The 5,835-nt window shown below is 46.5% G+C and overlaps 1 pseudogene; it reads left to right on the plus strand.

Annotated features, from left to right (window-relative positions):
• The first annotated feature begins 4,241 nt into the window (after positions 1 to 4,241).
• Positions 4,242 to 5,754, plus strand: LOC114635997 (annotated as a pseudogene).
• Positions 5,755 to 5,835: the final 81 nt, after the last annotated feature.

Here is a 5,835-nt window from a genome sequence, read left to right on the forward strand (position 1 = left end):
AGAGAAGAGAAGAGAAGAGAAGAGAAGAGAAGAGAAGAGGCCGGCCATGAGCACATGGAAAGAGTAGGGGAAGGGGAGAAGAGATGGGGATAAGGAGAAGCAAGAGGCAAGAGAGAGCAAGAGATCAAGAGAGAGAGAGGAGGGGGTATAGTGGGCAGGCCTACCTGGCTATTGCCAGGTAACTGTGGGGAGGAGCATACCTGGCTATTGCCAGGTAACTGTGGAGGTGGAGTTTAGACAGAATGCTAACACATGTCCTAAATAAACTCTATTCTATACTATACAATCATGTGGCTGGTCCCTCAGGAGGATGGGATGCCTCAACATGGGCCCACAGAGGTGCCCCCTTCCACCTCACCCTACCATGCCTCCACCAAACATATTCCTGGCTTCTTTTTTATAAAACAGTCAACCTAAAAACTGTTCTTCAAAAGAAGTAATTAGAGAATAATAAGTAAGAGTTGTGTTTGGGGGTTGGGGAGGCAGCTAAGAAAACTCACTTCAGATATGGAAGCTTAAAAATGAGAGCTTTATTTTCTGCACTCTTAGGGAGGCAGACAGTCTGGGATCTGAACTTTGTCCCTGATGGGAGACTGGCGTGTTTTGACATGAAGGATTAAACAAGGGAGTATCCGTTGGAGGCTGGGCCATATCCAGGCATCTGTTTTCAAGGTCCTTAATTCGCTCTCCTAGACATTAAGTGCAGAGCTCAGAGTGATAAGGGAACAAAGGATTGAGTCAGCTGCATGGAGGTAATTAGGGCATAGCAGGCAATTGGTTATATATTTTTATAACTTATGTACGTTGTCTCAGATAGCAGAAATTTCTATATTCTTTACAAGTTAACAGACAATTAAGAAAACATTTGGAGAAGTGGGAGAGGGGTTCGCTCCTAGGCCTGGGGACATGGACTTGTTTGACCCTGCCAGCAAGATGGAGAAGTTGTCCCTGAGATGGCTGGACTCAGACAACTGTTTACAACAGAAGCTGTTTAGCTAAAGGGAATTCCCCAGCTAACCCTAGGACCTGGGACTGTGAATTTAGTTTTTCCCTATGATTAAATGGAACCTGATAAAATAATATTTCTTAGAATAAGTTTCTTTTGCTTGTTCCCAACACAGGGTCAGCAAGCTAGCTTAGTGGGGAGATGCTTTAATAGCTCCAAGTGCACAAGCCTGGGCACCTGGGGAGTGGTGGCCTGTGAGAGGCAGCTGGGTACCTGGTCAAGCACAGACCTTGAACTCCAAATACCCTAAAGAGACAGTCAGTGTTCAGCCTTGCTCCTGGGTCCTGGTTCCTTTCACTTATCCACAGCCCCTCCCAAAGAAAGGTTTGTGGCCTTAGGTCACATAGCACAGGTAGAGGGCATGACTATAGGCTGCAGAGCCTCAAGAGATCTCCATATTAATGAGATACCTAAAGGCCAGAGGGTGTAGCCAATTAAGCATTCCTTCCAAGACCCCTCCTTGCAAAAGATATTTAACCTCAGGCCCGCCCTGTGGACATGGGGTACAGCTTCATCCACTTTCTACCATGACAATAAACCTTTTTAAACCATGGACTTCCTCTTATCTTTGGGGCCTGCCATGGAGAACCATAGAGGAGCCTTCAACCATTGAGCCACTGCCTAATCTCCCACCAGAAGACTGAGGACTCCTCTACTTTCCAGCCACAGAGGCCAACCAACTCAAACAAGCTAGCCGAGCCAGCCGTGACCCAGCCAAGCGAATTGGGAGCCCAAAGGCTGAGACCAGCCACCTTGGCCCAGAGACTCCCAACCCAAGAGCTCTGCCCCCACAGGACCTCAGACTGGGATCTCTCCACTCCCAGAGTGGAACTCAGTGGCTTCTCCTAGCGCTGCATCTGCCCAGGATGGGGATGATATAGGGTCTTCTTTGTTTCTGGGGCATGCCGGTGATCTCAGGGGGAATACAGATGTTCTTCCGAACAGGATATTGGCTGGGCAAAGAGTTCACAGAAGAAGCAGGGCAGAACAGTCACCATGTACCTGTTCATAAGATCTACTGTTCATTTGTTCTGATCTAGGCTAATACTTTCCCACCAAGGCTACCTGTCCACAAGATCTATGATTATTTGTTCTTATCTAGGCTGGTACTTTCCCACCAAGGCTACCTGTCTACTAGATCTATAGCTATCTGTTCTAGGATTAGTACTTTCCCACAAAGACCAAGACTTTGTGTCAGTAGGCATGTATGGCTGACTTAGGCCATTAATGTTTAAGCAGGGTAGCTCCCAACAGTGTTTCCTCACTACACAGACTCTAGTTCTTCCCACAGAAATGTAGCTAGTTGGCCCATTTTCAGAGACATTTAGTCAGAGGAGAAAGCTATTGAGTACGTATGTGTGGAATAAAGAAATCAAGTGCATGTTAGGAGCATGGCAGGTGAAGTTGGAAAAGCCCCAAGAGGCCACATTGGAAGAATGAAGAGCATCCATGTTCCTCTACATACCCATGAGTCCTCACCTCCTCTGTGCAAATTCTTTTCCTTAAAAACATGAAAGAGCATTTTTAGGCTACATTGTAAATACACATCTATAGTGCCATGTACCACAGGCAAAGGAATGGAGGCAACTACCACCTACAAATCTTCATTTACTAAAACAAAGCAGTGGAACAGCCTCACCTGCAGGCTTCCCTTTCAACCTTTGGTTTCTGCATACACGATGCTATAGTATGCAGAGAGTTGTTACTAATCAAGGTATCATTATCGTACAGGTTACCCAATAATTCAAATCTGAGGTTCTATTTCTGTGGCTATTTAAGGAATAATGTACAGAAGCTTTTCTTTTTCCTTAAAGCAGAATTATCAGAAAGAAGGAGAAAATATTTGTTCCCCCTATTTGATTTTCATCCATGTTAGTCTTTGCTGGGTACCTGAGCTATCTACCTCCAGGTCTACACAACACATAATCTATCATCTCTCACTAAGTAATGTAGATCTGTCTGTAACTCAAAGACAAGTTAAAAGTAGATGTGGTGATGGAACTCAGTCAGCTAAAACACAAAAGAGTCTGATTTAGACAGAAGACACCTATCTCTTTCTGCAGCACCCTTTGAAACAGCAAGGAAACCTCAGGTCTGGGTATGGCACGTGACTTCAGCTACCTTGGGTGAAATAGGCAAATAAGTTTGTAAACACAGGTTTTGAGCGGCTACTCTACCAGCATCTTCTTGATGCAGCCTGACCATGAGGAACAGCAGTTCACTTGTGTGCCACGGGCCAGTACTGAGGAAGAGCCAAGGATGGCAGCTTGCTCTGTACCCTGGTGATCCAGTCTAGCTGAAACAGCAAGCTCTAGGTTCAGAAAGAGACTAAGACTTAAGGTTAAGAGAGACAGAGTTCACCCGACATTGACCTCAATACATGCACAGAGACACAAGCCCCTGCACACACAGGTCCACACACATACACGCACACATGATTATTTCCAACAAAATCAGGTATTCACCAAGGAGACCTACTCTTTCCACTCTTACTCAAATAGTGACTGAAGTCTTAGAAGAGTAACAAGATACAAGAAATATAGTAAACACAAGTAAGGAAGGGGAAAAAAAGGTCAAATTGTCACTATTTGCAAACAGTATGATTCTATATGTAAAAGATATTAAAGGCTGCATCTGAAAACCCTTAGACCTGATAAATACTTTGAGCAAGCAGTAGGATACAAAACCAGCACTCAAACAGGGGAAGCCTGCCTATAAACCATAGCAAGCATGCTGAGAAAGAGGTCAGGAAAAAAATGTCCATTTGCACTATCTTTAAAAAGTACCTAGGAGCACAACTGTGTCAGAGCCACGAGGAAACTGGCAGCCTGACTTCCCCCCACCCTTGCTGGCCGCCAAGTCCTCGGATTTGTTCCAACAGTCTGTTAAAACATGATGGATAGCCGGGCAGTGGTGGCACACGCCTTTAATCCCAGCACTTGGGAGGCAAAGGCAGGTGGATTTCTGAGTTCGAGGCCAGCCTTGTCTACAGAGTGAGTTCTAGGACAGCCAGAGATACACAGAGAAACCCTGTTTTGAAAAACAAAGAAAACAAAAAAAGACAAATTTATTTGCCAGACAGTGGTGGCACATGCCTTTAATCCCAGCACTTGGGAGGCAGAGGCAGGCAGATTTCTGAGTTCGAGGCCAGCCTGGTCTACAGAGTGAGTTCCAGGACAGCCAGGGCTATACAGAGAAACCCTGTCTCGAAAAACCAAAAAAAAAAAAAAAAACCATGGTGGATTACTATGAACTGCTGGGCGTGCAGACACATGCCTCACCTGAGGACATTAAAAAGGCATATCGAAAACAAGCACTTAAATAGCACCCGGACAAAAATCCTGAGAATAAAGAAGAAGCAGAGCGGAAATTCAAACCAGTAGCTGAGGCCTATGAAGTGTTATCAGATGCTAAAAAGCGGGACATCGATGACAAATACGGCAAGGAAGGATTAAATGGTGGTGGAGGAGGAGGTGGAAGTCATTTTGACAGTCCATTTGAGTTTGGCTTCACATTCTGGAACCCAGATGATGTCTTCAGGGAATTTTTTTTGTGGAAGGGACCCATTTTTATTTGACTTCTTTGAAGACCCATTTGATGACCTTTTTGGAAACCGAAGAGGTCCCCGAGGAAGTCGAAGCCAAGGTGTCGGCTCATTTTTCAATGCCTTCAGTGGATTTCCTTCCTTTGGAAGTGGATTTCCTGCTTTTGATACAGGCTTTACTCCATTCGGGTCACTAGGTCACAGAGGTCTCACTTCATTCTCTTCAGCGTCATTTGGCGGCAGTGGAATGGGCAACTTCAAATGAATATCAACGTCAACTAAGATAGTTAATGGCAAAAAAATCACTACAAAGAGAATTGTCGAGAACGGTCAAGAAAGAGTAGAAGTTGAAGAAGATGGACAGTTAAAGTCCTTGGCGATAAATGGTGTGCCCGACGAGAACGCCCTTGCAGAAGAATGCCAGCAGAGAGGCCAACAAACACCAGCTCTGGCCCCTGGCCGGCCCCAGCACCAGTCGGGGTCCCCTCCCAGGCCCAGCCCCGGCCCCAGCTCCAGCCCCAGCTCCAGCCCCAGCTCCAGCTCCAGCTGGCCCCTTCTGTCAGCACCCGCCCACAGAAGCCACCCAGGCCTGCCCTAACGGCCAAACTTTGCCAGAAGCCAGGACCCTTGCCCTTACCCTCACCCCCTACCTTTCCCCACCTGCACAATGTCCCCTGCAGCTTGGCAAGCAGTGTACCGTATCTTCTGAGGAAAGCAGGGAGACCATAACTCAAGCAGTGTACCATATCTTCTGAAGAATAGCAGGTAGATCATAATTCAAGGCAGTGTACCGTGTAGACCATGAAATGTTTCAGGGCACAGAGGCCATGAAGATTCTGTACTTTTCCACCACCTGGCCCCTCTTACCCCCTCCCTTTGTAAAGCATACTATAAAAAAGCGCTTTGCATTTGAATACATGACTCTTGACAAGCAATTGCTTCCTTGAGTCCTTTCTTCTCTCTCACCCATTCTTTTTCAGGTTGTGGTCCTCCTCGCCCCCACGAATAACTAGGACCCGCAGGTCGGGTCAAAACTTGTGTCTAAAAGCAACTGGGAAGATGAAGAGCAGGACAGACAGAAGATTTCTGGCAACTTGGATGCCCCTATGACCTCAGCAGGGCTCAAAGAAGGTGGCAAGAGGAAGAAGCAGAAGCAGAAAGAGGACTCGAGGACTCGAAGAAGTCGACCAAAGGGAACCGCTAGGCTGGATTTGGCGGCAGCCACAGCAGCCACTCTCGTGTGTGTGTGTGTGTGTGTGTGTGTGTGTGTGTGTGTGTGTGTGTG

This window comes from Grammomys surdaster, unplaced genomic scaffold (assembly GCF_004785775.1).
Source record: "Grammomys surdaster isolate TR1022 unplaced genomic scaffold, NIH_TR_1.0 120920, whole genome shotgun sequence".
In the NCBI taxonomy this organism is placed as follows: domain Eukaryota; kingdom Metazoa; phylum Chordata; class Mammalia; order Rodentia; family Muridae; genus Grammomys; species Grammomys surdaster.